The sequence below is a fragment of the Petaurus breviceps genome, unplaced genomic scaffold, assembly GCF_028583685.1.
Source record: "Petaurus breviceps papuanus isolate PSGF00001 unplaced genomic scaffold, PetGlider_PUasm1.0 76, whole genome shotgun sequence".
In the NCBI taxonomy this organism is placed as follows: domain Eukaryota; kingdom Metazoa; phylum Chordata; class Mammalia; order Diprotodontia; family Petauridae; genus Petaurus; species Petaurus breviceps.
In genome coordinates this window covers 48,705,202-48,729,100 of record NW_027186473.1, presented here as the reverse complement: position 1 = coordinate 48,729,100, position 23,899 = coordinate 48,705,202, and the positions used below count along the sequence as shown (strand labels likewise).

Genomic DNA, 23,899 nt, shown 5'->3' with positions numbered 1-23,899 from the left:
ACACACACACACACACACACACACACACACACACACACACACACACACTCACACACAGAGTTGTGTCTAAAGGTAGCTAACCCTAGGGTGAGGAAGGGAAAGGTAGGGGGAAAAGGAAAGTTACACAATAACTTTGTGGTATATTTTAAAGAAATAGCAAGTTACATATAAAAGATCTGCAGTTTCATGTGTAATCCTCTTTTTAAAAATTCCAGTTAGTTATGGAAATGCCTGTTTTGTTTCTTAAGTCCAGAATAAATTTTTTTTGAAAAAATTAGTAAATTTCTTTTTCCTTACTTTTGCCCCCAAAGAACTGACCATGTCAATTTAGTATCAATTAAAATAAAGGGAGAAAGCAAACGAGTCCTCTTCCCCTGCGGTTTATCAGTCTCAAATCATAAGACAAAGTTGATGTTGGGGAAGAAAGTGGTCTCCTTAAAAAAAAAAGTAACAAGGTGAAGGATTTCTTCACCATCAACAAATATCTTGCTTTGCCTTTACTTAATTCAATCAGATCTAAAGCACTTTTGAAAAAAAAAATTACTTAGTGAAACCTCTGAATTTTTATTCTTTCAACCTGAGTAAAGCTGAAATTTACCTTTGTAATACCTCTAAAAGGGCTTACAAAATAAGTGAATACCAGGAGACTTAATCAAAGGGCTAAAAACCAAACTTTCCAAAGGTCTTTCTGCACATTCTTTGTATGTAAAATGGTTGTTGCTAATTATAATAATTTATCAGTTCATTATAGCTGACTCTTATCAGTTCTTTAAATATCTCCCACTAGATAGTTCTTTGCTAAATCATCTTCCTAAATCAAAGATCTCATGAGGTCACTCTCCAGCTCTAAAAGCTTCCATGGTCCCTCATACTTTACAGGATAAAATACAAACTCCGCAGACTGATATTTAAGGCCTCTGAAATACAGCTCCAAACAACCTTTACAGCCTTACTTCATTCAGATACACTTAATAGAATTTTATTTGTCAGCTGATTAGCATTTACTAAGTACCTATTATATGACAGAGCTGAAAGAAAAAAAAATCAGCTCCTATTCTCAAGAAGTTCAATCTAATGTGGGAGATAACACATGAACAACTATGTACCAACAAGATGTATACAAAGTAAATGGGTGGAAACCTCAAAGGGGAGGCACTAACATTAAACAAGGCCGAGAAAGGCTTCTTGCTGAAAGCAGGATTTAAGATGAGACTTCAAAGAGAGCCTTGGAAGCTGAGACAGAGATAAAGAGGCAGAGCATTCCAGGTGGGGGGCGGGCAGCCAGTGAAAATACTTAAGAGTCTGGAGACAGGAGTGTCTCCATAAAAGAACAGGAAGGAGGCTGGTGTCACTGGATTACATAGTACACAGAGGGGAGAAAGGTGTAACAAGACTGGACTGCAAATGTAGAGGTAGGAAGGGGCCATGTTTCAAAAGGCCTTGAAAGGCAGAGGATTTTGTATTTGATCCTAGAGATAAAAGGGAGTCCTGAATAAGTGTGTGTGTGTGTGTGTGTTATGGTCAGATTTATGTTTTATGAAGACCAACTTGACAGTAGAGAGGATAGATCCACTAAAGTGAGCTGTTAGGTGCTTCTAGATACTAGATTTCACCATGCTGAGGCTCCTTCCATTTGTAAGGGTCCCTTTCCCATACTTAGACTGCAGAAATGTGCTCCTCTTCTCCCTTCTGAATTCTCCCTTCAGGTTCTAGCTCGAGGTGCCAGCTCCCTATGAAGCTATCCCTCATCATTTAAATTGCTCCCTATTCCCCATTTTCCTTGTCACATATACATTTATATTCTGTTAACTTTCTAATCCCCAACCCCACACTCCAAACTTCTTGAGTACAGACACAGTTTTATTTTTATCTTTGCATCTTTGGTTCCTCATTTAGAATCTGGCACATAGTAGATGCTTAATGTTGAATGAGATTTCTTCCAACTTCAAAACTCTGAATCTAAACTGAAAGCAAAATAACTCATTATCTGAAAATATTCTCTTAACTCAGAACAGCTCTACCAGAGTCTAAAGTAAAGTTTCAAATTAGAAAAAAGTTTTAATAGCCAAGCAAAGGTGAAGTGTGTATTTAATTTGGCCATTTTCCTAGGGTTCTTTGATCCGGGGAGGAGGAACCAGGATAAAATACACTAGCCTGCTATTCAATCCAAATTTGATTTGTCAATTCCACAAGGGGGGAGGATTTTCTTTATCTGAAACTCTAGTCTACAAATACATAATTAGGCAAACATGAATATCCATCCACAAAATGGAGACTCATTTGATGCTAGTATCTAATTCTCACAAAAAAATTTTGAAATAAAATTATTCTACTGTTAATGGAGTGCTGCAAAAATCCAACACTTACTATTCCTGAGAGAAAAAAAGCAGCAGGGTAGATAGGACTAATCCAAGTGCCCCCTGGATCAGTGTCATAGCAGAGGAAGCTTTGTGATTCTGACACTTCGCCTGCTAACTTAGTGGCTACAGAAAAGATTCCATTAAATATTAATGAAATCATCCAATAAGACACCAAAAATGTAAAAAAAAAAAAAAGGATGGGGGAAATCAAATCTAGCTCAAAATGCTCTTTAAAATTAGTGACAATAAAGAAAAATGGTCCAGTCAGGTGGTCAGAAACATAGCAAGCAAAAGGGTATATAGTGTGCTCTTTCTTTGTTATTTCTTATCTTAGGGTCATTGTCCTGCTCTTAACGCAAAAGGTAAAAATTTGTGGCATACACATCAAGAGTGCCAAGGGGATCGGAATGTCTTAACAATTCTCAATGAAGAAAACCACATTTTCCCTAAAATAATGTTTAAAAAATCCCATTCACATTTGTATTTTCCTCCTGACAATGGACAGACAGAAGTTACAAAGCACCTACTATACATAACCATCTCAGATTTGAAACCTCTAGCTCCCACTTCCTTCAAGAAGCTTTTCTGCTTTTCCTTTCAAAATTACGTTAATATTATTTTGCTTTGATTCACCTGGGTACATGGTTTACACCCCACCCCCATCTCCTAGTAACTCCTTGAAAGGCAGGGACCATATTTCATTTGTGCTTTGGTATGTCCAGCACCTAGCATGGGACCCAGCCCATGGGGTACTTAACGATAAATGCTTGTGAAACTTAAGTGAAATTTACATGACTCTCATCACAGAAAGACAAACAGGCAGTATGGTCTAGTTAAGCAGGAATTCACATTTCTAAGTCAAAAACAGAATTTCTATTTTAGGAAGCTCCACCAATGACTTGAAACCATAATCAAAAGACATGACCTCCATGATAGTTCTCTCCATTATAAAACTGGAGCTCATACCTCAACTCTACTACAACTGTGGAATGCTATGATGTGAGATGCCAAAGCATTTTAAGCTTCTCAAGGATCTTTGTGATTAAAAAAACAAACTTTAGCAAACAGCAATATTATGGAGAAGTACATGCTTCCTCCCAGGGAAGGGTGACTATAATAATAAAAAAAAAAAGCTGCCCTGTCACTCTAACAGCTTAGAAGTTTTCTGAGGTCAAAAATTCATATATTCAAATATATAAATTGAAGTAACTGAGCGGATCAAATCCTCTTTGCTTCTCAGGCACTCACTCCCCAAGTTCGATTCTCCTTTATTTCTTCTTTCAAGCAAAGGTTCTTAACCTGGGGTACAGAGTTCTTTATACTCCCAATTCAGAACTGGGAGATTTAAGGCTAGAAATGATCTTAGAAAACCTAGTCTATCACCTTCATTTTATAGATGAAGAAACCAAGGCCCAGAGGAAGAAAGTAACTTAATAACATTTACACAGTTCTTTAAAATTCACAAGGTGTTTTACATATATTATTTTTGATCCTTCCATCCAACCTGTGAGGTGAGTGCTATTATTACCACACCCATTTTACACATGGGAAAATCGAGGCTGAGAGAGGTTAGGGGATGTATACAGGCCACAAAGCTAATATAGAAAGTATACTACGTTGAGCTAACTCTGAACTGAGCACAGGAGTGTGTGTATATGTGCGTGCACACATACACACACACTGGGAACTATAACAGTTTGTGTGAATATGTGGTTGGAGTGAGATTGTGAAACAGTCTGATAGAATTAAGTGTGCTTAGTCAATTTCTGCCATACTTTTTCCAGTAGAAACATCACTTCCTTTTACAGAAAATATTAAGGTCAGCGAATAAGGGTAGCAATACTATCAGAATAAATGTTTTCAGATATAATTAAGAAAGAGAGATTAGAGTAAAACTATTAGTGAAGAAATACAAGGGGGAAGTGTATATGATCTGATGCACAGCAAAGAAAGCAAAGCCAGGAGGAAAATATACTTAAGGACTGCAATAAAAGTAAATGGCAATACCTAAAGATTAACTACAATGACCAAACTTGGTTCCAGAAGCCTGATGATGAAACACCTATGTCTCAATAGAGGTGAAACCCAGCATAGAACGCTCCAGCGAATGTTGCTCTGTTGATTAGTTTTGCTTTAACCTTTTGTTCTTCTTTGTTGTAAGAGAAAGTCAAAATCAGGCATGTACAGGAAGAACCATATGGCCTAATCAGAAACTGCAAAGGAGACCAGGAGTAAAAGGAACTGCAATGAGAAGAGCATACAGGCTGGTCGTGTGGACAGGGCTAATGACAGGTGGACAGCCAAAGTGCTCTTTCCTTTGGGAGTGAGGAAAAATCCAGTAAAGTCTATAACATATGGGGCACAGAATAGTCAGGTATGGATGATTTAACAATGCTTGGATAAATACTGGGTTTGGGGAATGTTTATTAAAAATTAAATTTGCTTATCGCTTGATCTCTAGACCAATTATTCTTTTCCCTCACTATTATTTTTAAATTAATTTTTATATGGTGAAAATCCACCTCTCTCCCACAACTTCCCCCATTGAAAAAGAAAAGAAAGCAAAACCCTTGCAACAAATATATACATAGTTAAGCAAAACAAATTAAGAGAGCTGGCTATGTCCAATAAATATATCCCAGAGTCTTCTGGAACACAGGCCACAAGTGTATCCCACAACAATTAACAGCTGAGGAACTACTGGAAGAACTTTACCATTACATGACATCACAGATTCCTTTGAGTATTTCAGTGTAGGGGAAGGCATTGGGATGGGGTGGGAAGGAAGGTCTTAACAAATGGCTGTAATTCAAAACACAAGCAGTTTTCAATGAAAATGCTAATGGTATTTTAAAATTTAACATCTTTTTGTGATGGTTTTCATCACAGTAATTCCTGGATATACATCTTCCTATCACCATCTTTGTGCCTATTAACTATTTTAAACACTGACTCTGTGACTTTTCCCTGGTTGTCTTCCATCTGTACAGGAAGGGAGATCCCTTAGGGGATACAAGACAGCAGAAGATCAGAGGAGAAGGAAGTAGGGGGCTTTAGGAAGGATTGGGAAGGCCTGGAAGAGGATGGGATTAGATATAGCAAAATGGCCAGTTTCAAGTCTTTTCCTAGTTGCTTCTTGGCAAGATACAGGTTTGATGAGTAGCTGGGGTATCATCTACACAAAAAAATTATTTTATGATGGACTGACTGGATTTCTAAAACCTAAGAAGCCTGTATTTATCTTACTAACAGTTACTTTGGATGAAATCTATTCCTGCTTATCCCCAAAGGCTTATCTCCATCCTCCAATTCTTGCTGATCTCCAAAATTCAGTTAATTAAAGACCCACAGGTCAAAAAAAAAATTAACAAGGGGCCAATTCCAGTCTAGAGGGCCTTTTTTCACAAAAAATGATATATTCAGTCTTTTTCAACTTATCTGAATCTGTTAAGATTCCCAAGACACACGTTACCTTGGCAAAGTCACTTTACCTTGGCAGTGAAGCAAGGCAGTATTGCTGGGTTTTGGAATTGAGTCGGAAGAATGTGAGTTCAGATCCTGGCACAGCTACTAAGTGCTGATGCTACTTATATGAGCTTGAACAATTGTAACCTCTCCCCAGCCTCAGTATGGTCATATGTAATAAGGAGCTGGGTTATAGAGGCAGGAAGGTATGCACTCCAAGCCTACCTTAAACACTCATAACCTATGTAACCTAAGCAAGTCATGTTACCTCCACTTTCATTCTCTGTGAAATGGAGATAACAGCACCTACCCCAGAGGTTTGTTGAGAGGATCAAATAAGATGATTTATGTAAAGTACTTCATAAAGCATTAAAAATATAAGCCATTAGATTTAAGATTCCTTCCAGCTTGAAATCTGTAATACTTTGATCCTATTAGCCACCAGTCCACTTCCACCCTTGGTATCAAGGGACTTCACTCAAATACCTCCAAACATGAAATAAAATGTACCCAACTTACCCAATTTGTACACAAAGATGCCCATGAGTTAGGCAAAGGAAGGAAACTGGCTCACATTTCCTTCTTCCTCAGCTCTCCAGTTCAAAGTGCTTCTTTACAATTTATTCCCAAGTGGGAATCCAGGAACCTCAGCACTGAACAGAACTGACTAGTTCCAACTATACCTGAGAAAGGATCTTCTTCACACCTTCCCAAGAAATGGTCACTCAGGGACAGCTAGGTGGTACCTAGAGCACCGGCCCGGGAGTTAGGAGGACCTGGGTTCAAATTCAGCCTCAGACACTTAACACTTACTAGCTATGTGACCTTGGGCAAGTCACTTACCCCCAATTGCCCTGCCTTCCTCCCTCCAAAACCACAAAAGCAAATGGTCACTCAGTCTTCTTTTAATGACCATCCTTTCCACTCTCCCCCAAATAGCCTTCCCTCCCAAGAAAACCTATCGCATACCAAGAGAAAGCCAACCCAGAATGACATCTTGAACAAAAATCAAATCAGTAACTATTTACTGAGATCATGTAAGACACTGCAGCTTTTTGACGATCCTCATTTAATGTTGTTTTAGGTACTTTAGCTTGGAGTAATTTATACCTCTGATTCATGCACCTCTGTCACTGATGCTGGACACTGCATCTCTCCATTATTCTGGCTGAAGCATTTGTTTCAAGCCCATAATGAAAGGACAGCAATTACTCTGCAACTACCCCTCAGTCAATCACAACAACTTGAATACTAAGAATGAAAGGCTATTTCTTACAAGCCCATATAAAATAAAGATAACAATGCCTCTAAGATGCATGCACTCATACAGACAAAAATTAAGAGTGATTTGTATGGCTAAGAGGTCAATCACTGGCCACAGACACACAGTGGGGTCTCTTAGAACAGTGAGTTAGATAAAGTGGGATGATTCAGGAACCAGAAAAGGAATGACTTTCACAGAACACCCAAGTGAGAAAGGTCAACAGAAGCCATCTAATCCAATACATACTGAAGGAAGGAATATTCTCTACAAAAAAAGACAATTGACCGTGCAAACTTATCTTAAAAATCTCAGTGAGGTACAAGCTATTCCTTCCAGAATCAGTCCATCACACTGGGCAAGAGAGTTCCAATTGTTACAAATCTGCCGAAAGAAATCTGCCTAGACAATGTCCACCCACTGCTCTCGGCTCTGCCCTAGAGGTATAAACAAAAGTCTAATTCCTCTTTCAATCATATGTTCTTTGCTGGCTATGACATTTTAAAACAATTTCATCTGGAGTATTCTGGGTACTTCTAATGAAACTGAAGAATTGGGAGTGGACTGACAATACACACTTGTGGTTATACAATTACATGAGCATTTGTCTTTCTCTGTGCTGAAATATATTACTGCTTGTACTAGGTCCTTCCAGATTTTAAACTTCTTGAGGACAAGAACTCTTACTAACTGCTATACACATAAAGACCTTGCATCTCAATCTTTATCTCTTCTAATTCATTTTGATGTTTCTATCAGGAAGCTCTCCCCATCTCCCTCTCAAGCCCCTCTAAATTCCAAACACGTGTCTCTCTACCTGCAAACCCTGTAACTCATGCTCAGAAGCAGAATGGAAAAACCACCTTCCAAAGTTTTCTGAAATCTCCACCCCCCCCCACAGTTAATCTCTGTTCACTCTCAGCTCCAGTACTGATTAGTGATCACTCCTTTAAGTGTCTGTTTCCTCAAAGAGGAGAAAGACTGAAAAAAAACAAAACCAAAGGGACTTAAAAAAAAATCATGTTCTCTAAATCATTTAGGGCTTTAAGAGAGTCGGTGGGTAGGGTAAGAAAGATTACAACTACTCAGTCACCGAAATGATTTTTAAAATACCCATCCTATTTGGATTAAATCACTTCTAGAAATTAAAAAAAAACATCAACCTTACAATCTGCAAACAATACTGAGAGGAAAATTTCCACTAGTGTACAGTTATGAAGCTTCTATTATTAAGAAGGAAAACTATTAACCAGTAAAACAAAACAAGCATGCCTAAGTTCCAAGTACATGGGTAAAAACAGGGTGAGGGGAGGAAGAGGGTGGCTATCTGTGGGAGAAATCTGATTTTCCTTTTATCATAAAAATCCTGATGTGCCTCATTTTCCTGAGATCCTTCCCCTTTCCCGACGTTTTGAACTCTTCACCAAACAGGTGCTGTTTACAACAGCAGCGCACATCTGTAAGGGTGTACTGAGACACACAAAGGCAGGACAGCCCAAACCTTTTTCCTATATTTAGATCTGTCAGCTCAGCCCTTAATTGCATCATTTAACCGGGGACCCTCTAGAAGGGAAACACATCCATATTCATCACAGGCAGCAAAGGAAACATCTTTACAAGCTATATCCTTTTACAAACCAACATATGGTCTCACTCCTCTCTCAATTGTTGGACTCCTCCTCTGGGAAGGGCATGGAATCTTATTTCTTTTTTATCATTTGAAAAAATCACTTCCCTTCTTATTGAGTAAAGCTGGGTGGGGCTGCTTCCTTCACAGGTGAGGGGAATAAAAATTTGTTAACTTGTCACTCAGGAATTTTTCAAAAGCTAACTATTTTTTTTATATAAATGCAATTTTTAAAAGACGATACAGGAACAGAGATAAACTTGTTTAGTGGGGAAATAAGAAAACAGATCATGGACTTTAAAGAAAAAGTATTTTAACATGATAGTTAAACCCTTAAAAACATCCAAGTCATTTTAAGCTCTCTGAAATTAAAAGACCTCCCCCAATCTTGCAACAAAATATCTCTCACAGTTAAATGAAGAGACTGTGTTAAAAACAAAACTAATATTCAGAAAATCTGAACTAGCTTTTTACTGAAGTTTTTAAGTTATACATTGTTTGCCTTTATGCTTAATATGTGTTAGGGAAGGGGGAATGGGTAGAGAAAGAGAAATTGAGATCATTGTCTTCAAATATCTGAAAGGTTGACATGTTCTAATTGGCCCCAAGAGACAAAAACTAGAAGCACCTATAAGGTATAAGGTGAAATTAGTATTCCTAACAATGAGAGCCCTGTTGCCTTTGAATTTAATGCTTCCCCGCTCCACTAGTTGAACACTTGTCTTGGATTTTGTAGAGGTAATTCTTGTCCACATCATGGTTGGACTAAGTGGCCTCAGAAATCCTTTCAAATTCTGAAAATCTGTGATGGCTACTTAAAATGTTTATCTAGCCCAATCTCCCATCCAATCCAGGAATGCCCTTCATAGCACAAAGAGTAAGTCATTCATTTTTTTCATTACCACCCAAATTTTTCCTCATATTGAGTATAAATGTGCCTTCCTTACATTCTAGATGTCCTTTGGAATCAAGCCAAAAATTCAATTCCTCCTCCAGATCACAGCAATTAAAAATTTTAAAGAGGGTTTTCAGGCTCAATCTGTTATGATCTCTGAGCTAAAACATCTATCTCTCCAAAAAATTGTCTCAGACACTGGGATTTAAAACTACTTCCCAGCCTGGACACTGTCCCCTGGTTATATTCCAAATCAGGAACATCTCTCTTGAGATGTGTACCCTGAACTAATATTACATTCTAGAGATCTTCAGATAAGGGGTGGTACTACTACCTCTCACCTCCTAGACACTCATTCTGTTAAGACAACCAAAGCTTTTGGAGGAACTGCAAGGTTGGGATGTTTTTCATAAAAGCAGCTCGTTAAGCCAGGTCTCTCCAATCTTGTAGGTTGTATAATTTATGCTATATAGATATAAAGTATGTGTGTGTACATATGTAAGTAGATACCTCTCTAGACAAAGGCTATGCAGATTCGTGTTTTAAACCAAAAGTTTGTCAAAGCTCTTTTAAAAACTTCTAAAGACTCCTTCCTTCCCCAAATCAAACCCTTTCTTGTACCAAATTAGTACAGACAAGCAAAAAGGAAAAAACATAATAGTACATTAGTCATATCACCCAGGAAGCCACTCGAGACAGAAAAAAAGAAACCCACCTAAAATCTCATCCCTTTGTCAAGGGACAGAAAGTATTGATCTCCCTTGGGAATGATCAATAGGATAAGAAATAAAGATCCTAATAATCAAGGCATTTTTGTCTGTGGATGCCTTTTTCAGGCCCTAAAGAGACTTGGGGAGAGGGCAGTACTTAGAGACTGCTTAATAGGCAGGAAGTGTGATGCAGAGGTAAGAACTAGACATAGGAACTGAGGAAGTCTGGGGAAGACCATGGGGCCCATTCTCAGGTGGTCTTCAAGTGCATAAAATAATATACATAGGATTACAAAGGAAACCAACTATACTGAAATAGTTATTAAAAAAAAAAACTTAAGTTCATGGACCAGAGGTTAAGAACCCTTGTCCTAGAATAACAATGTCCCTGTCTATTCTCCTTTTCCATTTTATAAATCCAGCCACCCAGCTATAGATTAAGTAGCTTCAGAATGGATGGGGATGATGACAAGAAAACACTAACATGGGCCAGCATTTCACCTGAAATTCCACATGAAACTAAACAACTACCTGCATTGGACTTGAAAGGCTGACCTACGTCCAGGGCTGTTAGGCAGGAGAAGAATAGTAATTGTCCTACAAAGAGCAAGAAGAACAAATACTACCAATATTTAAAATCTTAAAGAAAACCACTGGTTTTGAGTACTTTAAGAACAAGTGGAAACTCAGGAGAGTTTAGCTGTTTCTCCTCTTCTGTCCCATCCCAAATCATTAACATTATTTTCTATGCTCCCTATTCAATTCAACAGTTATTTACCAAGTGTATATAGCAAGCAGTGATAAGAGTGGAGAAATGAGAGATGACACCTAATCCTTGTCCTCAAATGCTCACATTCTAGTAGGAAGGTCAGTCTAAATACAAATTAACACACAAAAGAGATCGGGAGTAGGTGCCACTGAAACAACCAAATCGAGATGTCCAAAAGATGATTAGATAATTCTGTAGTTAAGAATAATGTCAAGGGTTGGAGATTAAGGTCTGAATGCTGCCCTCATTGGTGGCTGTTGAAGCCACATTACCAAGGGGAAAAGTATAGGGAGATTAGAGGGACTAAGGAATGGAACACGGGGGAGGACACGCAGTGACATAAGGAAGAGGCATTACAGAGGAGACAGGAAGCAAACGAAGAGTCCGGGATATCAATATCACCTTGAGAAAGCAGGCCAGCATCGTGGTGTTCTTGAATACTCTAGCTGCTTAGTTTTAGTGATAACATTAGGTAAGGGTCAATCATTGCTCTTTCTACTTTTCCTTATGAGTTCTAATGTACATGACTTTACCCTAACCTTCAACAAGTATTGAAATATGGTCAACTCAATTTTTCAGACATGTATGGAAGAGAGTATAATGGTGTAGATCAGTTATGAAACCTGCTGCCCATGCCCCTGAGCAGCCTAAACTAGATTAAAATGTAACTGGGAGATATTTAGCAAAATTTTAAAAAATATAGAACATAAATAATATTAATATGTTTTTCTAAGTCAATATTTAACCTGAAGGGATCTTGATATACAGTTTAGTGGTCTTCATTTCTATTTGAATTTGATACCACTGGTATAGATGGTAGTCTTACAGCCAGAAAATTATGCATAATGCCTCTGACATACTGAGAGATCATTGCTCCAGAATGAAGAGTTGGGACTACTAGATAACTGTAGTTTCACATACTGACGAAATCTGGGCCAAGAAAAGAGTAGAAGAGATTAATGGTATAAATAATCCCAAATGGAAATTTTCTTTAAGAATTAATTTTGAAATGTAACAAAGTCTGTTTTGATGCTTTCCTTGCCAAATTAAAAACTATTTTACATTCCTAGAATACTATTCAATTGTCCAGGCAAATGAGATGGCACCAAAGTATGCTGAGTGACAGATAGATGCCAGCCCAGAATTTACTGTAGATAATTGAAGCTTAATAGTTACAGGATAAAAAACTTTCCCCATTGTAGATTCCTTCTCTCTCAAGACAAAGAATATTATTAAACTAGAAGAAATTACTAAGGAGGTAGTTTCAAGAAACCTAGGAAGACTTGTATGAGCTGATTCAAAATAAAATGAGCAGAACCAAGAATAAAATTTGTAGAATAACAACATTGTAAAAACAAAAAATTATGAAAGATTTAAGAGCTCTGATGAATATAATAACCAATCATAATTTGAGAGGACCAATGATGAAGCATGCTACTCATTTTCTGAAAAAGTCATGATGGACCTTGCAGGAAAAAATATATTTTTGGATAAGGCTAATGTGGGAATCTGCTTTACTTGAATATGCATATTTGTTACATGGATTTTGTTTTTCTTTTTTTCCAATGTGGGTGGAAAGAGGTGAGAAGAGTAGCATATTAATGTAAAAAAAGCAGAAGTCATTGAGGAATTTTTAAAAACTACACAGGGAGAATAGCTTGAAAAGTTAAATGCTGACTTTATCACATACTCAAAGGGAATATGAAATTGAGATAAATGGTTTCATTAAATCCCCTTCTTCTATTCTACTTCGTATACATAAATGTTCATTTTATTTGGTGTTTATTAAGGTGAGGGAAAAAAGAGAAAAGAAAACCTGTATAAAAAAATATGTAACTAGGTTGGGGACTTCCAGTAAAGATGGCACCATGGATGACTGCAGAGAAGCCCAGCTCTCCCACATAAACTCCAACAGAAAGCTGAACATACTCCCAGAAAAGGGGTGGGGGAACCCGGCAGTCCCATAGGCACGAGATTCCATTGTTCTGTCTGTGGTATCAGAAACACCAAATACAATGTCAGGCCTCAATAAATAAACAAAAATAGGTTTAGAAGGCCAGAGGAATGGTCCAGCTTCCTGAAGTTATAAGGCAGGAAAACAACTCTTCAACTCTCTGACCATACCATTTTCGGCAACAAAACTCAAGCAACGTGGAATGTTGTAGGCCCTGATAACCAGCCTTCTTCTTTACCTAGTGAGCATGAGACCAAAAGCATTAATTCAGTTACTTTATATATTAAAAAAAAACCCATCCTTGTCAAGACTTTGTTGTTTTATCTTTACTCAATATCATTGCATCTGAGTGAATTTATTTCAGCAGGTTCCCTCAGTAGCAGAAATAGCCAACAGTTTTTATCAGGAGGATGCCAAAAGCAAACCTATGCCTATTTAGAGCTTTGGGAAGAGGATAAAAGGTCTCTCTCTTATATGCTCCATTATGTAACAGGCACATACCTTAAAAAGGAAACTACTGCAGGATCAAGGAACAAAGGTGTTTTTTTCTTTATTTTTTTTTCCGTTTTGCTGGGCAGGTTTTGCACAAAAGCGTTCCCATTTATTCAAAGACTCTGTCTTGAATCTTCCTGTTAATAACAAAGAGTGTTAACAGGGTTGGGCTTTTAAAAAATATATTCCCAGAGCCTAGCACATAGTAGGTGACCAGTAAGTAAAATCCATAAATATTTAGAACTCAAAAGAATCAAAGGACCATAGATCTAGCGATGTAGAATAACCTCAGAGGCCATCTCATCTAACCCTTTCTTTTCACAGATGAGCAAACAGAGGCATAAAAAAGTTAAATCATTTGCTCAAGGTCACAGAGAGTAAGCAGCTGTGCTGGTGACTTGAACCCTGAATCCACCATATTTTCTACTACCTCTGATAATACCCACTCAAAAAATTCTCCCAAGCAGCAGGAATTTCTATTAGATTTTAAAATAATGAAAAGATTGATAAAAAAAAAAAAGACTGTCACCTACTGCAATCAGAATAGAAGCTTAGTAGTGAGTTAACCACTTGACTCTCAGGTGAGTAGGCCAAGAATTGACCTATGTGCTATATACCGTGTTTCCCCGATAATAAGACCTATCCCAAAAATAAGCCCTCCCCTTACTATGTAAGATTCCTCTAAAATAAGCCCTCCCCTTACTATGTAAGATTCCTCTAAAATAAGCCCTCCCCCGAAAATAAACCCTATTGAGATTGCTACTGTAGTGAAGGTGATCCCCTGCGCTACACGCTACATTACGGTACCCTCTGTATGCACCGTTCCCCCCCCCCCGGGTGAAACGCACACCGCGCTCCGAGCTGCATCCAATCAGAGCTGCAGCAGTGAGCGCATCATCCTGTTCTTTATTGAATTCATTATTGAATAAAGGTACATTTTTTTGTTCACATTTACCTGTTTATTAAAATTGCTGTCAATGTTCATTAAAATAAGCCCTCCCCTGAAAATAAGCCCTCTGGTGTTTTTCTGTCCAAAAAATTTAATAAGACAGTGTCTTATTATAGGGGAAACACGGTAGCTAATAACTGGTTGCATTGTACTAGTCCCTTTATTTTAGGGTCCTCATTCACCCTCCTTGTTTCCCATTACTCTGCTGCTCCCTTTCTTTCTTTTTCCTTCCCTACCTGTGTGGATTTCATTTTCACATAAGGTGCCAGCATACTCCAGAAATCTAAGGAACAAACTTTCATTAGGGCCCATTCCAGTTCCAAATACTACCACCTCTTGCTAAGATCCAATAACTCAATATCAACATTTAACTGGGCACTTCCAATAAGAAAAATTTACTTCTGGATAACACTTCACAGCATAGAAAGTACTCACTTTTCTTCACAACCATCCAATAAGGGTAGTTAACATGAATATTATGATCAGCCCTGCTTTATACATACAGTAGCAATATGGCTACAGTAGATTCAACAAATATTTGTTGTATGAATAAGCTGGAACTTGAGGGAATAAGCATGAACCCTACCTATACACATAGTAAGTGATATCTCATCTCAAACCACCTTTTGCTTTATGAGGATTCTCCCTATTTTAAAAACATCAGAACCAATTTTATGAATATGATTATCTCCATTTTATATATTAATGACAACTTAGGCACTAAATAAAGTTAAGTATCTGAAGCCAAAACCACTTAGTCAGCAAATGATCAAGCTAGCACTCCAACACTGGTGATTCATAATCCAGTGTTCATTCTAGCATATTCTGTGTTAGGAGAAAGGGTGCATCTTAGAAATTAGGCTAGAAAAAAAAAAGCAAAAAAATAGGGGTGGCTAGGTGGTGCAGTGAATAGAGCACCAGCCCTGGAATCAGGAGGACCCGAGTTCAGACACTTAACACAATAACTAGCCTTGTGACCTTGGGCAAGTCACTTAACCCCAATTGCCCTACCTTCCCCCCCTCAAAAAAAAAAAAAAAAGCAAAGAAATTAGGCTAGGGATCAGCATGGAATTACAATATAAAAAGCACCAGGCTAGGACTTAGGAGGGCTGAATTCCAGGCCTAGCTCTTCTGTCATGTGACCTTAACTAAATTACCTGAAATTTCTCTGGGTCTCAGGTTCTCCCATTGGTTTGAACTAGATAGCCCCCCAGGTCCCCACCCACCCAGCCTCCCTTTCCCAATGCACAATCAACAATCTTTGTGAGATCTAAGCCTACAGGTTGTCGGAATAGATAACTCTGGACTTTTGCTCATTCAACTTGGGAAACAACAAATTTTTCCTTTGTTGTCATCTATGTGAAAGGATTGAAGTTGGAAAGGACCCTCAGAGATAATACAATCCAACTTCTTCATTTTATAGATGAGAAAAGTTAGAGCTAGAAAAATGAGGCATCCAAGATCACATAGTCCATCGGAGGCAGGGGCAGACAGATTCTGTGTTGGAAGTGACCCTCAAGATCTATTTCAACCCCAGCATTAGTGGTCCAGCCCTGGGGCAAGCTTCTTCATTTTGGTAACTCAGACAAATCTCTAAGGTTTACCTAAATCAGTGGGATTAGAGGGGACAAAGGCATTGGTGGAAGGAGTTTTCACACCAAGAACACCTTGTGAGAATGAAATCCTAGCTTCTTTACATATACAGGGGACATTCTATTTATGCTCCCCTTTCCCAGTTTACATACTACATATTATGATATGTAATTTGTAAAATGGGAAAGGGGAATACAAAAGAAATTTATGTGATAAGAATAAAACTCATTAGGCAATGGTAAATTTCTTTTTTTCTTTTTTTTAGAGGGGGTAAGGGAGGACAATTGGGGTTAAGTGACTTGCCCAAGGTCACACGGCTAGTTTTGTGTTGTGTCTGAGGCCAGATCTGAACTCAGGTCCTCCTGACTCCAGGGCCAGTGTTCTGTTCACTGCACCACCTATTTACCCAACGGTAAATTTCTTAAACTTCAGAACTTAAGTGATCAAAGATGATATGAACAAACAGTTCTCAAAAGAAAAATGGAAAGATTTCACAACTACATGAAAAAATGCTCCAACTCTGGGGCGGGTAGGTGGCGCAGTGAGTAAAGCGCCAGCCCTGGAATCAGGAGGACCCAAGTTTGGTTCCAGCCTCAGACACTTAACACCCACACAAAAAATTTAGCCATGTAACCTTGGGCAAGTTACTTAACCCCAAATGCCCTCCAAAAAGGCAAACAAAAAAAATGCTCCCAATCACTAATAATTAAAGAAACAATCCTGAGGTTTCACTTCACCGTCAGTAAAATTGGCAAAGATGACCAAAAAAGGCAATAAGTCAATGTCAGAGGATTATGGAATGAGAGGTATAATGATACATTGTTGGTAGAGCTGTGACTCAGTGCCACTATTTTGGATAGTAATTTGGAGTTACGTAAATTAAGTGACCAAAATGTCCATACCTTTGAGCCAGAAACTCCATTACTGGACTTAACACCCCACAGAAGCTATCAATTAGAAAAAAAATTCCTATATACATCAAAATATTTATAGCAGTATTCTGTGTGATAGCAAAGAAGTGGAAATAAAATAGCTGCCTGTTGCTCAGGGAATGTCTAAACAAATTGTAGCAAATGAATTTAATGGGATATTCCTGTGCTGTAACAAATGATAAATGTGATGAATACAGAGAAGCATGGAAAGATATACACAAAGAAAATAATATACACAGTGTCTACAATGTAAATACAAAGAGCAATAACACATTTAAAAAAATCAAAAATGAATTTAACAAAATGCTAAAGCTCAAGTACGGATTTTCTGAATGAAGAGACACAGAGGCTCTCCCAACCCACCCCTCTGTGGAGATGGTAAATGCCACACATATTTTACTCAATGTACTAATCATTGTGCTGATTTTTTTCCTCTCCTTTTTTTGGGGGGGGGGGGGAACGACACACTAAAAATACTATTTGTTATATGGTTGGCTGTCTGGGAAGAAAGAGGCAAGATTCTGTGGATAACTATGATTACATTTTTTTTAAAAGAAGATATTAATAAAAACTTGGCTCATGCCAAAAGCAGAGCCATTTTTTAATAGCCTGTTTTTATTCTTAGCATGTATCCTTCCTTTCACCCAAATTTTTTCTTAATGTTCCACTTCCTCATCTTTACAAATTTGGGCATTTTAAGCTGACAGAATTTCATTTTCCCATACTAATCCTACTTTGAATACAAAAACCTTGTCTCCTTTTCCAAACTAAACTGTTGGTTTCTCCAGGACAAGGATTGCCATGACTAGAGACTCGGACAAGGGGAAGCTGCTAGTGGCATAAGTGACGAGTCTGTTGATCCTGACCCACAGAGCAGAAGAGAACAGAGAGCAGAGGGCTGGCCTTGGAGTTATGAGCATAGACCTCACTTGGTTCAAGACCCATCTGACCCACCCTAACCCTGAATTCCTAGGCAAATCACAAGCCCTTAGGTTCCCAGGCAATTCTTCATAGGCTGCCTAATGTATATGATCATACTCAGAGAAGGATTGTTCACACTGTAAATGCTCAAGGCCTATACACTATAGCAGGGGTTCTTAACCTTGAATTGTTTGTGGACTCCTCTGACAGTCTGATGAAGCCGAAGGACACTTTTTTTTTGGGGGGGGGGGGAATTAGGTCTTCCTATCTACCCCATGCTGGAAGTACAGCAGTCCTTCATGGCTCGATCCCATTAGTGGAGCTTTGATCTAATCCATTTCCAACCCAGACTGGTTTTGTGCCTCCTTATTCATGGAAGAGGGAGTAAGTGAGGGTTATCTGTTTATTAATATAATAATGTCTATTAATATAACAGGTCTAGAATGAAAAACATAATGCAGGATCACTGCTTACAAAGGGCACATACTATTTCACAGGCTGCCATTCAATGATCCAAGTGCTTAGTACGATAAACAAGAAGTGGCAGAACGGATCAACAAGCAGTGTTTCTTCAGTGATTACACGCAAATAAAATCAACTCAACTAATTTTTCATTCGAGTCACTTTTGCTGACATTTAAGTTAAAAGATAAAAGAAATTAAACCCACCCAACCTTGAGAATTATAGACTTCAAACTGGAAGTAAACTTGAGAGGTCACCTAGGGGCAGCCAGGTAGCACAGCAAGTAAGAGCACCGGCCCTAGAGTCAGGATGACCTGGGATCAAATCCAGGCTCAGACACTTAGCAACCACCCAGAAACACCTGGCCATGTAACCTTGAGCAAGTTACTTGACCCCAATTGCTTTAAAAAAAAAAGGGGGTCACCTAGTAAAACTATCTCATTGACTTACGTTAGAAACCATGCCCCAGAGGAACTTCTGCTCTGGAGGTCCCCCTTTTGCTGGTCTGACCCTTCTGGACTATTTTTTCAGGAAAGACTCAGCCCATGTTCCACTTCACTCCCTACTCTCTTCCCCAGCCTAATACAAATTATTAGTACAAATCATCTCTGCCATTGTCCCTGGATAGGGTGTGCCAATGTATTTCCCAATGATTTCACCCACCATTTCTATAACTTTCTGGATCAAAGTGCCATTCTTTGGCCACCATCCCCTATGTAGGTTGTCTTTCCTATTAGAATTAGAAGCTAACTGAAAAGAGGAATCATCTTTGTTTATGTATTTGTATTCCCAAAACTTAGCTCAGTGTTTGGCACGTAAGTGCTTAACAAAATTTTAAAATTCATTTTCCAGATGAGGATTCTGAGACTCAAGGGGTTAAGTGATTTGCTGGTGTTCACACAGCTAGCAAGAGCAAAGCTGGGACTATAACTCAGATCTCCTGATTACAAATCCATCATTTTCCCTACTCTTTCTGTGGCACCATGCTGCCTCTTTCCTTCCATCTTGTACAATCCAAATGAAAGCCCTTAACATACCATTTGGAACAAAAACAAGAAAGGGGTTAAAATTAATGTCAGACTAAAAAGCCAGCTTTACCAGATGTACATTGGGTCTGGTTAAAAATATCTAGAAAGTGAAGTTGCCATAGCTCACCATCTTAACTACTATAGCTTCCTGTTTTGCCAATGCTGGCTTTGTAGTCTGACATCACCACATCACTATCCCCAACTCAATTAACTAGGTCACTCCTGAAAACAAAACTGATATACAACTTCCATATCATACCCTGTCTAATTTTAGCAGAAAGAATGTTTGTGGGACAGATTTTAAAGAAAACTTTTAAAATGTGCTTAATAGATCAGGGTAAACATTTCTTCTAATTGTCATTCCCAAAACTCTTTTCATCCAGGAAGCACTTAAGGATGAATAGAGGGAAAAGAGAATGATGGTCAGTATGAGAGCAGAATTTAGAAGCTCTACTTCCCACCTCCCTGCCAAAAAAAAAAGGAGGTGGTAATACTCAAATGTCACAGAAACCTAGTGAAGTATGGTCATGTCCTATTCTTGCCCTGTCCTACTACCACAAAGAGTCCCAAACTAATTATACCAGGTTATGACCAGGTGATCTACAAACTGAAAGAGAATGAAGAAAGAATCTAGACCAGTCCCCTTCACCCTCATTTTACAGAGGAAAAAACAGACCAAGAGGGTTAAGGTCACACAGGTAGTCAAAAGCAGAGATGAATTCTGAGCTCTGGTAATTTTACTCTAAATATATTCTTTCAGTTATGCAGTAACACAGAGAATGTTCACCTCTGACACTGCTCTTTGTCCTCTTTGATATAATAAATATGTATTAAAGTCCCATCATGTGCAAAACCCTGTGCTAAACCATGGGGATTCAAAAACAAAAAAAAGTCAACCAAGCCCTCCCAAGAGTTTACATTCCACTGCAAATGTCCCTGCTAGACTTCCTTCCACCTAGCTATTGATAAGCAGGTAAATCTGTGCTTAGGAGATGGAATGATAATCATCTCTGCCTACCAGACTCAGTCCAGGGGATGTGAAAACGCATATCAGAAGGGTTACTAGGGGGTGGCTAGGTGGCGCAATGAGTAAAGCGCCAGACCTGGAGTCAGGAGGACCTGAGTTCGGTTCGGGCCTCAGACACTTAACACTTAAGAGTACCCACACAAAAAAAACTAGCTGTACTGTAACCTTGGTTAAGTTACTTAACCCCAATTGCCCTCCAAAAGGCAAAAAAAAAAAAAAAAAAAAAGGAAGGGTTACTGGTATCTAGCTTTTCAGCAGTCTGAATCAGAATGGGGAACTCTGCTCAGCTCATCTTAAACCCCCTTCCCAATCAGTATATCCTAATAAACAACATTCAAGAATATTCTTTCCCCCCATAACAAAAATTTCCCCCAGATCTATAATTTCTTGGGTATACAGAGTTCCTAGTATAGATTAGCAGCTGTGCTACAAGTTTCTTAGACATTTATATAGGTCACTAACAAGTTAGGTCACATAGCCAACAAGTATCAGAGGTGAGACTTGAACCCCTACCTATTCCCTATACCTTACTCTGCCTCCAAAAGCATTAACTCATGTTAGATAGGAATCCAACATGGCCACTGAACAAAGAGGCTTTACCAATGGAGTCAACTTCCTTTATAGAAGATCTTGACAAATAAAATGCACAATCCTCACAACAGCAACTGTCTTTCAAGTTTTGAGTGTATGTGGTGTTTTTTTTTAAATGAGAGCAGCAGCAGCTAGGAGGAACAGTGAATAGAGTACCAGCCCTGGAGTCAGGAGGATCTGAGTTCAAATACAACCTCAGACACTATCCAGCCTCAGACACTTAACACAAAACTAGCCGTATAACCTTGGGCAAGTCACTGAACCCCAATTTCCCTACCTTCCCACCTCCAAAAAAAAGGAAAAGCAAAATGAGAGCAATTCCCTCTTTATTTTTATTTTTTGCATTTTGGAGGGAAATTGGGGTTAAGTAACTTGCCCAAGTTTACATGGCTAGATTTTTGTGTGGGTGTTAAGTGTCTGAGGCTGGAACCGAACTCAGGTCCTCCTGACTGCAGGGCCGGTGCTTTACTCACTGCACCACCTAGCTGCCCAGCAATTCCCTCTTAACCCAGAATCAGGAAAGGCAATGCTCAGGGAAATCTTTAACTATTCCTATGACAGAATGAGGGCATTCCAATTTTTTTTAGATCAATTACTACAAACAAAAACATATTCCTACCACATGTGTAGAGAAATATCCTAATACTGTACTATCTAGTTATGATCAAATGGGTAATACCTCAGGAAGGCTTTCTTATCGTATAAGTTGAGAATATTGGAAGAATTTGTTGGCATTTTTTTTAAGGAAAAAGATTCTCCCTTCTTGTCTTCTAAAAACCTTAATCTTGAGAGAATAAAAATTTAATTATGGATCATGAAATTAATGAAATGAATACTTTCCCCCTATGATTAGATTAGGTGAAGAAAAGACTTTGACCCTATCTAGCTGCAGCAAAGCTCACCCATCTTTATGGCCTGCTACTAAAAAGGGCAAACAAACACTGGTACGTTCTCCTGATATCACCTCAGATGTCAGCCAAGTCAGGTTTTCAATAACTTGGGTCACAAGTTCCTGAGCCCCTTCTTACAAGTCACATTTTTGTTGGATAACTGATCAATCACTTATTAAAATAAACATCTACTATGCTAGAAGTTTATACCCAAGTAAATACAAAAATATATGCAAAGTATATGCAAGGTAATTATTGAAGGAGGAGGCATTGGAGAGACATTAGCAATAGATGGAGAGAAAGGTCTTATGTAGGAAGTGGAAGTTGGGTTAAACTGGGCTTTAAATATGTTTAAATAAAGACAGAGGTGAGGAAAAGTCCTTTGCAGCAATGGGGGTAAGAAAGATAAATAAAGACAGAGGTGAGGAAAAGTCCTTTGCAGCAATGAGGGTAAGAAAGATAATGGAGAAGGCAGAAGGAATGTTGTACTGGAGGTAAAGCAAGAAGGTTAACTTGGCTGGAATATAGAGTTGCCAAAAGGAATAATATGCTAATAGGACTGGTGACATACAAACATAAGAAAACATCAAGATTACAGAACACCATGGAAACATATAAAATTGATTCATAGTAACAAACCAGGAAAACAAAACACACAATGACAAGAACAACATAAATGGAAACAACAAAATGATCCAAGTGAATGACACAAAATTATAATGACTAAATTTGGTACTTTACGATGAATAAGGTTGGCACTAAAAGATATGAAAGTGCACCTCCTCTTTTTGAACACAGGTGGGAGACTCTGGGTCCAGAATACTGCATATGGTGCCAGCTGCTTTGTTCTATGTCAGGCTGGTTTTGCTAACTTTGTTTTCCTCTCATCTTTATTCTTCATTATAAGGAAAGAAAGACAGAAGAGGGATATGATAGAAAATGTAGGTGACATAAAAACAAAAGAGCAATAAAATTCATTTTTTAAAAAAAGGCTGAGAAGATGGGCTGGGACCAGATTACAAAGGCACTTTCTTATAAGCAACATTTTTTTTTTTTTTGCTGGCTCTACATCTTTATCCTGTTTGGAAGTATTCTTTTCTTCATTAAGCTCCCAAGAATACTAATCAAGACAGAAAGAAGGACATTCCTCTTTGAGCAGAGTTTATTAACCTGTGGTTTATGAACTTGTTTTTAAAAAATATTTTGATAACTGAATTTCAATGTAATTGGTATACTTTATGCATTTAAAAACAGAATTCTGAGCTTAATAGACTTCACCAGAATGGTCCATGACACAAAAAAGGTTAAGGATCCCTGTCTTACAGGAAGATGGCGGACAACAGTTTGACAAAACTAGCCAGTTTTTAAAAAAATCTAAATAGTCATTCCTCTTTCATCACAGTAACCTACTCCATACCTCTAAATACACACACACACACAGACACACACACACACACACAGACACACTTTTAAAAATAAGATAAAAAAATAAGTCCAGTCACGGAAAAAAATAATATAAACCAAAATATGCAACAGCAGCCCTTTTCCAGTACGCAGTAACTACAAAGTGGCTGCCCATTGTTGGGAAAAGGCTGGACAAACTGTAGCACATGAATGGAACGAGGAGTTATTGCATTTTAAGAAATGACAAAGACAAAGAATTCAGAGAAATCTGCAAAGGCTTATATGAATTAACTGAAACAGAGAAAACTGCCAGGAGAATGTTATAAATGATGACTGTAGTAATATAATTGGAAATAACATTAAAAAGCCTCTAAACTGACTAATTATGAAGAACTCATCTCGGCCATAGAGAAAAGATAAACACACATCTCCCTTCTCTAGGAGAAGAGGTTGGGGACCCCAAGTACAAAATGTTGCATGTTATCAGACTGAATGTAGCATATGCTACCAGCCCCAGAGGCTTCACTGGTTTCACTTTTGGATTGCTGTTTATCTTTGCCACAAGGCAG

At 38.3% G+C, this 23,899-nt stretch overlaps 1 protein-coding gene across 3 annotated transcripts in view; it reads right to left on the bottom strand.

Annotated features, from left to right (window-relative positions):
* SMAD1 (SMAD family member 1) overlaps positions 1-23,899 on the bottom strand; it is a 411,788-nt gene that overhangs the window by 60,824 nt on the left and 327,065 nt on the right. Inside the window, exon 2 of one of the 3 annotated variants that reach the window (XM_069105462.1) lies at positions 13,543-13,670. The exons of the other annotated variants lie outside the window; for them this stretch is intronic. The gene's annotated coding sequence lies outside the window, so the exon portion shown is untranslated. The remainder of the gene's footprint in view (positions 1-13,542; positions 13,671-23,899) is intronic. 3 annotated transcript variants of the gene reach the window in all.